Here is an 11,680-nt window from a genome sequence, read left to right on the forward strand (position 1 = left end):
ACCAATTGCTACAAATTTGTCTACAGTAGATTTAAGTGTTCGAGCTGCATGTGTCTTGCATAATTGGCTTCGTACAACTGCTACAAATTATATTACTACAGGAACAGTGGATGTTGAAAATATAGATACTAATACGATTTCTTTAGGATCGTGGAGAAGCGACGGAGGAGCTAGAAATTTAGGTGCAATTACAACACATATGGGAAGTAACAACTATTCGAAGAAAGCCGCAGAAATCCGAGACACTTTTGCTGACTACTTTGTGGGCCCCGGTTCAGTACCGTGGCAAAATAAAATGATTTATTAAGGACTAGTACAACAAAATGTATGTTGTTTCAAAATAAAAAAATATTATGTACCTACCATGTTTGATTGGCTTTTTCTGCCTCCCATCGTTACTGTTCTGAGAAAACTATCAGCATGTTTAAACCAAATTAGAACCGGTACATATAAGTCGTCAGGTCCAGAACCACTCTTTAGTGATTTCAATACTTTGTTCAATTCACGATTGTATGTTGTTCTAATATTTTTGATTTTATTTTTTAAGTCATTTTCCGACATTTTTTGTTTATTCATATGTTCTAGAATTGCTTGCACTGCTGCTCGCCTCGCTTGTAGATTGCGATAAAGCTCGGTTTGTGGATTCCATAATACATCATAGTTTTGATAAGCATCCAAAAATCTTTCCATGTCTGCGTCTGACCATTTTTCAGTCATTTTTTCCCAAAATTACAGTTTTTCCCACTAAAAACAACAACTTCATACACGCTAGAAGTACTCTACTCAGCTTTCGGCACTTTGTGTTTCTGTTCGACGCTTCGACGAGGTGTTTACACTAATGTCAATGAGGTTTATGTGTATTGTTGGTTGCGAACATTTTTTTTATAAATTAATAATTATATAATTACTTCAATCCATCTATTTAACCTGTTTGATAAATTTAATAATGTTTAAATTATAAGAATAACTCTAAAATTAATAGTAAATAATAGCAAATCAAAATTAAAGGTCTTTTAAAATACTTTTAAAAATTATTTAAAAAAATATTTTTCAGCATTTTTTCCAATAAAAATTTGGTATTTTATATACAGGAGGTTGACTGATGTTATATATTAATTAGGCATAAATGAATCAAGTACGTAGCACCTTTTTTGTGTATTATTATTGTGTATGATGTATTATTCAAAAACAAACTGAAAAGTTATTATTATAAAGAGGGATCTGTATAGCTGTAGCTATGCTTGACTTGAATAAAACAAGGATTAGATAGCGAAAAAAAATCACAAATTTTATAAAAATTATCTATATTTTTTAAGTAAATGTTAATATAATTTGGTACATTGATTTGTATATCTAATATTCTCTAAGTAAGGTTTTACATAAATAAATAGTCTATTTATAAATGCACCATTAAGATGGTATTTTCTTAAATAAAACTTAGAAATCAATTAGGATCAAATTACAAAATGATAGATTAACAACTAGAACCAAATTAAATGTATCAGCTATAATGGAACTGTTGACACGGTCTGCTGACAACACTTATTTTTATCTAAACAATGATTTCTATAAACAAAATTTTTGGGCTTTGCTTTAAATTCATTATTAGCTAACATATTGATGGAAGACTTAAAAACAAACATTCCTAATTCAAATTGAAAGCCCACAATATGTTGGAAATATGTAGATGTTGTGTTGGATACATTTCTGATTAATATAAATAAAAGGTAAAAGGAGGAGTCAATAAAATTTACAATGGAAAAGAAAAACACATATGAAAATTGCCTGTTCTAATGACAATTCGTTTTTGGAAGAAAAATAATTATTATCTAACATCTATTTTAGTAAAAAATGATTATTCCAGTCGTTCGACATCGATTCGGCGACAATCGCCTATCAAAAGTAGACAGTCTTTCTACTTCCGTCGAATCGCCTCACTCCGCCGAACGGCCAAGTCGATTTATGGTTTACATGTTCAATTTGCTTTCGATTTAATAATCGACCTAAATCGTTCAACCCAGATCGACCTGTGAAAACGCGCCTTTATGCAGACTGTTATATAAAAAAAAACTCTTTTTTCTTTTATTTCTCTATATTTCGCTGATTTTTTGTCAGCTTCATCAGGAGGCAACTAAAATATGGTTAAAATTTGTACAAATAAAAAGTAACTGACAATCAGCTGGTGAGATTAAAGGAAAAGTTTTGTAGATGCCAACATAAAAGTTATGATATAATAAAAGAAATTGAAGAGGAAACCAATAATTAAAAGTAGAATACGGAAGAATCAATTTTGTAGTATTAGTGCATGGTAAATTTGGCTTAAGTTACTGATATCAGTTCTCTTATTTAATGCATTAGGTTGTTTCAAAATATGACACATCTCCATAAACTGTCTCTTATTAAGGTTACGTTCTCTACAGAGAATTCTAACATCATCAAAATTGATGTTGATTGCATGTTGTGCAAGGGCACAGGTATGTTTAGAAAGTTTAATGTCACTAGGATCTGAAGTAAGGCGTCCTTTAAAGGAATCCTTAAAAGGCCCGTCTGACTATAACATGCATCACATTCAGAACAGGGTATCTAAAAGACTACATTCACTTGTTCCAAAAAGGAAAGAGATGTTTTCATTTTAGAAAACAAGTTCCTGACAGTCTTAGCATTATTGATAGCAATCTTAACCGGGATATTGTTCTGTTTGTACAATTTAATAAGCTTTTTAGTAACATGGGAAATGGGGTAGTGAAGAGTAATGGGTGGTGGAAGTTGCAATGTTAGAAGAAAGTAGAGTACTGTTGTTCATAATAATATTAGAAATCATTCTTAGTTGATCACCATCACGTAAATCATCAATCGAAGACCCAAAACTTGTTGAAAAAGGGTATTTATTTATGAGAGAAGTAGGGTAAGAATTTTCAGATAATATACTTCTGAGTAACAAAAGAAAATCCCTTTTGTTATCAGGATGTGTTAACCTATGTAGCCTACAGCTGATACATCTTAACTATAATTCTTGCCATCCGTTCAAATACAAAATAAATCTTATAAAATCACTCAGCTGTAGGCTACATAGGTTAACACATCCTAATAACAAAAGGGATTCTCTTTTGTTACTCAGAAGTATACTATCTGACAATTCTTACCCTACTTCTCTTATAAATAAATACCTTTTTCCAACAAGTTTTGGGTCTTCTATTGATGATTTCCCTGATGGTGATCAACTAAGAATGATTTCTAATAATATTATGAACAACAGTACTCTACTTTCTTCTAACATTGCAACTACCCCATTTCCCATGTTACTGAAAAGCTTATTAAATTGTACAAACAGAACAATATCCCGGTTAAGATTGCTATCAATAATGCTAAGACTGTCAGGAACTTGTTTTCTAAAATTAAATAACCTCTTTCCTTTTTGCAACAAGTGAATGTAGTCTATCACATACCCTGTTCTGAATGTGATGCATGTTATATTGGTCAGACGGCCGTTCCCTTAAAGGACGCCTTACTTCACATCGTAGTGACATTAAACTTTCTAAACATACCTGTGCCCTTACACAACATGCAATCAACACCAAACATACTGTGAATTTTGATGATGTTAGAATTCTCTGTAGAGAACGTAACCTTAATAAGAGACAGTTTATGGAGATGTGTCATATTTTGAAACAACCTAATGCATTAAATAAGAGAAGTGATATCAGCAACTTAAGCCACATTTACCATGCACTAATACTACAAAATTGATTCTTCCGTATTTTACTTTTAATTATTGGTTTCTTCTTCAATTTCTTTTATTATATCATAACTTTTATGTTGGCATCTACAAAACTTTACCTTCAATCTCACCAGCTGATTGTCAGTTCTGACATTCGAGCTTTCAAATACTTCATTTTATATGACATGGTCATAACAGTCAAGAACCCTAGCCATGCCGTTGTTAATATAACATTTTAAAATTGACAAGTCCATTTTGTGATAGATTTTATAATCAATCAATATTGTCAAAAGTTAAATTAAAAAAATTAATATAAAATTACGTAAATTGGGAATCTTCCGGCGTTCTGTGTTTCTGTGTTTTTGTTTGCTGATGTATTTATTACATTAATTTTTGATGTTTGACTTTTTGATGTTTCTTCACATTAATATCAAAACATTGGGCGAAACTTCTTCATTAAATAGATAAAGTAGCACAAGTCTTGTCTTTTTTATCTCCAAATTGACCGAAAACATCCCATTCACTTACGAGTGCACTTTTTATTCTCGAGAGAGAAAGAGAGAGAAAATATATGTTCTGTCTCTCTCTTACTCATTATCTTACACATGTAATGATTTCACCAATTCACTCCCATACAAATTTCCAACGTCGAGCGCGTATAGAAATATAACTTCAAAAATAAATTAACCAAATAAATTTTTTGTTCAAAAATTACTTTTCGACTGGCAAAGTATTATCGATGTATTCTCCTAATTTCAAATGCATTTTAAAATGTGAGTTTGTGAAAACACAGATATCAAGAAACAAATATTCAAAGACCGTTCCAAATATAACATTACACATATTATTAACGAATAATCTTCAAAACAAAATTAAGATACTAACAAAAACGGCACTGGAACTCAAAAAAATAAAAAAAAAAACGGCCTCAGCGACCAAAAACATAACAATGTTTTCTCGAAGATCCAAGGGAAGATCAACTCACTTAAAATCCGGAGCATTTGCCTATGTCCTATTGCAAATTGCAAAGCTATTGTCCGAAAATACTGCCTACAAAGGAAACGGCTTCACCGCAACGAAAAAATAAAATGTTCCTTTTTTCCCAAAGCAAATTCAAAAGTCAAAAATTACGACAGTAGTCTCGACACACGTCTGAATAATAACGTGTGGTGAGGGGTGGTAGAGTGTTTGGGGGTTGGAAAGAACTGTTTCTGCAGCGCGAGACCTTGGTAGTGCACTCCTGAGTCTTGGATATTTATGCAGAGTCTCCTTCACCCCTAGATGCATGGATTTGTCAACAACTCTTCAATGGATTGCAAATCCATCCGTCCCTGGATAGCAAATTAAGTATGTGTGTGTTATCATATAAACATTAGTAAGTTATACTTTGTTTTGTAAAATATATAATTCCTAATGGTACGTTTATAACAGAGACCATCGCATCGTATCCTGGCCTAGATCATAGCACTGACAGTAAACGCTCGCATTTAAAATAAAATGTCGAGGGTCGAAAAAATACTGAGCTCGAATACTATGGTCTAAGTCTATGGTCCGATACCTGGCTCGAGGCTGGGCGCTGCGCTTTGACAGTGAACGCTGGCATTTTTAAAATAATGCATTTATTTTACCTGGAGATGATAATATGATACCATTCTATGGTCCGAGCGAGGATCGGTGATTTGTTATAAGCGCACACTTACAGTCTATGTCTTGATTATAGTTTTTTTTTTGAAGAAAATAGTATATAAATATTGACATACTTGGTATGTCTAGTACAAGATAAGAGAGAGAAGTGCTATAAATTTTAAAGGTTAGGATTTTTCCACTCGTTATACTATGGACCTTTATAAACTAACGTATTTCCTTATAGCCTATAGAAAGTATAAGATAATGTAAAAAATTTATATTCTTAATAAAAAAGCACAAATCAAGTTTCCAAGTTATGTGAATCGGTAAGCAGCTTTTACAATTTTCTAAATTATATTCTGTGTACTAAATACACGGGATATATTTTGAATCTATTCACGACTTCTTTAGATGCAATTTTATAGACTTAGCGTCGCTGCCATAGAAATAAAACTCCAAGGCAATTAAGAGTACCAGAAAACCGAAACGCAGTTGTATGTTTAACACTAGTTAATTATACCAAATTTACGAGAACAGTTAGCGTAAGTCTCGTTAATTATGCAATTCTCTTTAAAAACAAACACAAGTTTTATTTGTAAAATGCGGTTCGTTCTTGTCAGAAACTTCCCCGGTACACAATTACTCTCTACACTGACCTTAATGGCCAGTTCAACACGGCTTATTACATGAAATTAATCACTCCGACCACGTAATCACAAGCTGACTAATGCCCTTTCGCACGAGACATATGTTAAGGGATGGTTTTTGCTCTCGCAAAATCCGTTATTAAGGGCCCTTATTACAAATCTCTTAATAACGAGGACTCTTTCATAAAGAAACCTCTCAGAAAATATATCGCGTTTTGTGCGCGTCGGATAATTGGCCTTTTTAGCTCGAAATTAGTTCATTAGGTGTTCTATAAGCACTCCGGTCGGATATTGCTACATAGAAAAAAACGATAACCCGTGTGCCGTCGGAAACTTTTTGCTCAAAAAGATCCGGAGAATAAAAAAATAAAAGTGGACGGAAAAACTTATTTTGTTAAACAGAATTTAACCAGAGAAACAAAGAATTTAACAAAGAAAGTAAAAGAAATAAAGAAGGAATGTAGAAAGTATCGGAAGGAACCAAGAGACCCGAAGGAAGAATTGGAGAAAGTTAAACAAGAAAGACAAACGAAACACAAGAAGAAAGAAATAATATCAATAATGTTATACTACAAGGTTTGTCAATAGATAGACATAATTAATAGACATATGCTGAAAAAAGGGTTAGGTAACTTCATGCAAAAAGAAATAAACATCAATGTTCAAATAGAAGAAGCCATTAAACTGGACGTAAAACATGTTTGACCACACTACAGAACAAGCTTAAAAACAGACAAGATCGTGCAAAATAAAGCTAAGCTAAAACACATAAAACACTACAAAGTGTATTAGAACATAAAAGACGAATTAAAAATACAGAAAAAATAAGAGAAGCCGCCAACGAAGAAACAAATAAGGTTAAAATTATTAAAATAAAATATAAAACTCAAGAACCCAAGAAAACGAACAGAAGATAAAAAACACAAATCAAAGCACAAATGATGATAGACACAGCAAAGAAAAAGAAATGTAAGTTTAAAAACAGATAGAGAGCGAGAACGAAAGATAAATCTAAGATAAACACAAGGGACGGCATATTCATAGGAGCATGGAATGTAAGATCCCTTTACGAAACTGGAAAATTGGAGCAAGTAAGCCAAGAGATTGTACTGCTAGTCCAAAAGGGAAGAAAAGCTCTAATAGAGTGGGAGTTAGTATCAAATGGAATTATTTTGGCGAGACTGAAGGCAAGATACTGTTATAGTAGTAAATGTTATATTAATATAACATTATAGTAGTCAATGTATATACTCCTACAAATAAAGTCAACGAAGAGGAAAAAAATAATTTGTGACGGGTAGCTCTTTTAGACAACAAACATGGACGCACAATTCGACGACCCACTGTTTAATACCTGCGAAAATAAAAAACAATTATTGTCATATAATTGAAACGGCAACTACGATGTGTTAATACACACGCGACGAAGACAAGAAAGGACGGGTCGGAGGAATAAAGATGGAACGGGCCGATCAACACTCGGTACGGCCCGCAGCGGAAAGCGACTTATCAATACTTAGCCACGGGAAAGAAGAAGGTCTATCTCAGATCTTACTCTAAGACCGGATACGGAACTGCCACCAGAGTTAATATTAGATCAACACTCTGACGGAACTTGTCTTTCTCAAGCGGCGGCTGCTATTTACAACTACGACTACGACAGTAGTCCTTTTGTCTCCTCTAGCGCACGTTGATGGATGAGAAATGTAGTGATATAATTTGCCTACCACATTGGGTATCCCTTATAGGAGGTTGAAAATTGGGACAGCAATTACTGGGCTGGAGATGGGTAAGTAAACAAACTGAAACGTTTGCGAACGGCCACTCTTGCTTTGGTTGGAGAGCTGGGTTGTAAGTAAGTGAATAAAAGATGAACTATAAGGGGTAACTACAAAGAAAGAAATCAAAAAAATACTTACATAGATTTCCTGGGAAATACACACAAGAAGATTTCTAAACTATTTGAAAAGGACGCCGCTTACAAGAATCCTCTTGCTGCATAGAAAAAAAAAAAGGCTTTTCTTTCTTAAAATATATTAAAAGGTAAAAATCTTTGTAAAGGAAATAATTCTACAACTGCTGGTTTAGAGAGAAAATTACATATTTATTATGACTTCACATCAACAGTTATTACAAATAACATTAAACAAAATTTAAAAACAAAACTTACAATGGCGCTATTTGTAACGGTTTATAACAAGCTCCAGACGTTGGGCGATTCTTGTAGGAATTAAAATTATTATTACAAATAAAATATATATATATATATATATATATATATATATATATATATATATATATATATATATATATATATATATATATATATATATATAACCCTAAAACAAACAATAATATTACTATAAAAATTAACATTAAACCCGCCAGGCTTCGGGATTGAAACGAGTTGATTACCGCTGCCCCGAGCTTTCGACATCCTCTCCGATGTCTTCTTCAGGACTTCCAGGGTCTCAGTCTCCTAAGCCCCAAGACGCTACACTGTTATAAATAAATGTTATAAAAGTATTTTATCATATAACCCGGGCAAGATACATAATGCTAAAACCATTCCGGGTAATTTGTAATATTTGTGCGTGTTGCCCCTTCTCTGTAATGAGTGCGGCTAGGGCATAAGTATTGATTAACACACTACAATAGACTACCAATTTAAAACTTTAAAATTCACATCGATAATTTTCTGACCCAAATATAGGTATTGTAATAATGTATTTTAATATTAAATCTTTGTTCCGTCACAAAAAATGTATATACTTAACGCACCGGAAAAGTATTAGTTTCCAGCTTCCGGTTTTTTGTCTCCCTCAGCTTCGGGTTGGGAGACAACACAATCTTAAAAATAATATAATAATTTTTCCTATTTTATAATAAATAACTATTTTTTTTTGTAAACCACAAAAATATGACTGTAACATACCCTTAGTCACGCATTATAAATTATTAATTCAGAGTCCCAGCTGTTTTAACCACTATCAACTTCCTTTGTCATTTACTCACATTTCTTAATAATATGGATAGATAACAAATATAGGTCTTTGCATAATTGATAATTTTATGATATTTTATTTATACTTGTGCTGAAATGGTCAGTTTTATAATTTTTTTTATTACTTAATGCCTTTATCTCTTCTTTTTGATACTTATCGACTTGAATTTATTGCTATGATGGGATGCAACGACAATAACTATTATTAAATTAACTAGTTTTAATTTAGTGGGAAAAATCATGTTTCCTAATATCCTTTACAAATCCATAATTGCTACAACGGTTGAAGTGGAAAACATTAAAAATTTTTGGACTATTTGTAGTTTGAAAAATATAAATATTTGTACGAAAGACATTTGTTATAAAAAAATAATGATAGTTTTCTTAAATACCGTAATATATCGTAGGCAGTAAAATCGCGGCAGTTGATAATCGGCGGTGAGTGGTAATACCAATTTGACAGTTGACTTACTTAGCCTCGATCTTATAGGCATTAACAATGTTGTGAGTAAAATTCTGAGAAGTGTTAGTTAAGTAAATTTCTTAGAGAATGTATAAAAGATGTGAAAAAATTATAGGAAAATCGCAGTTTGATTTTAAGTGTGGATTCTGCACCAGATATTCATTTTGTATGCAACTTCTGATAAAAAAGTGCTACGATTAAAGAAACGATATATTTATTTGTTTTATCGAATATCAAAAGGCTTTGGATCAAATGGCCAAATAATAAATTCGATTCTTAGAATCATTACTTTGAATTTGAGATGTTAATATTGAATAATATTGAATTTTATTCGTTACTTTAAGTAAATATTAAGTGAAGCGTTTCTTAGAATAATTATAAGTTGGCTATATTGGCGCAATTCACGACTGTAAATTATTATCATTCCAGTATATTTTATTATTATTAATTTTTAATTTTAATATTGAATTAATGCACAAACTTAAGTGTTTAACTTTATTTTCATAAACATTTTAAAATTATGTTTAATTCTAAACAACAAAAAAATTCTGTCAAAAATAAAAATATTTTACTTTCGAGTAAAAATCATATGTTTTAAAACACTTCATATACAACTAATAAAAGTTTATATCTGATGGTATATGTTATAAATTAGTATATATCTGTTTGTATAGAAAAATAAAACTGCTTTCACTCAAATTTATCATATTTTCTCAAATTTAAACAAAACGAAAAAGTAAAAAGACGTCACTTTAGTTAAAAGTCACTTTATGTTTAACTCTGCGTTAGTGTGCCTGGATAAATTAGCACGAGAGGTGTTCCGGGGCATTTTATACTCTAAACTAAACTAACGCTAAGTTAAAATTTTTAAATTTAATCATTTAAAATAATTAATCTTGGTTTTTTACTTATTTATGATTCAAATAAATTAAATAGGTACTGTAAAAGTTTTATATTTAAATGGTAAACATCATTTATCCAACATATTGCAATTATGCTAGTCAAAAAGCAAGATTGAACAATAATACACTCAGATATTATGAAAAATTTTATTGATAACACAACTCTCAATAAACTTATACCCTAAAATTCTACAAACTAAAGAAAAAAACGTTCGCCAAAATACATTGAAAAATAAAAAAGTTACGATTCCTCAAAATTGTCGCAATTTGAACACGTCATTATTGCGTGTTCCAAATAAATTGGATTATCACATCGCATTCATATGTAAAAAGTCTGCCTATCTTTATTTTTTGGAGAAACAGAACATCCACTGGTTGTCCTACGTCGCTTAGGTCCCAACTGATGTACCTCTGGTTGCTGATTATCATTTAATGATCGACGCAAGGAAGGGTTTTGTCTTCGTTGGTTTCGAAACTCAAAAATCAGCTGCGCACCCAGTTCTTTCAAAAAAATTCGTCTTTTTAATTTATCATTTTTTGTATTTGTTTTAGATAAAACTTAAGCATTTACTCTGGCTGTATTCACAAATGAAAAAAATAGTGTCGGAAGGGTTTTGTCTTCGTTGGTTTCGAAACTCAAAAATCAGCTGCGCACCCAGTTCTTTCAAAAAAATTCGTCTTTTTAATTTATCATTTTTTGTATTTGTTTTAGATAAAACTTAAGCATTTACTCTGGCTGTATTCACAAATGAAAAAAATAGTGTCAAAGTCCAACGTCGACTATTTCTTGATACGCTGTAATTAGCAGATAGCTCATCCAATGTGTCTAAACCGCCATTGGTTGAATTGTAAAAGTCGATAATTTCAGTTAATTTCTTTTTGCCAGTTTCTTCAACTATAGTATCATCATGATGCAATGTAGAAAAGAGGATTACATTTTTTGACTTTGTTGGCACATATGAGACAGCCGTTATATCTTCTTTGAAGGCAAATTTTGAAATGCAAATTTCTCTTCCTCGTGTGTTCAGAAGTGCTGTTGGAATTTACCTTTTGTTCTTCCTAACTGTCCCAACCGATAAAAGATGATGAGTCTGAAGTAGATTTATCATGAGTGGAGTTATCGAAACTAATACTACGTTTAGTACCAGAAACTGGCCCAACCGTTGGTCAAACGTTCAACTATGTTTTGTGGATTGTTACTTTGTCGGAAAGATCCTTCTGGCTGTGTGCCGACGTAAACTTCCATGTTTAGACAGTAGTAAGTTTTGGCATCCACCAGCGCAAATACTTTTATGCCATACTTCGCTGGCTTATTCGGTA

Source organism: Diabrotica undecimpunctata, chromosome 2 (assembly GCF_040954645.1).
Source record: "Diabrotica undecimpunctata isolate CICGRU chromosome 2, icDiaUnde3, whole genome shotgun sequence".
In the NCBI taxonomy this organism is placed as follows: domain Eukaryota; kingdom Metazoa; phylum Arthropoda; class Insecta; order Coleoptera; family Chrysomelidae; genus Diabrotica; species Diabrotica undecimpunctata.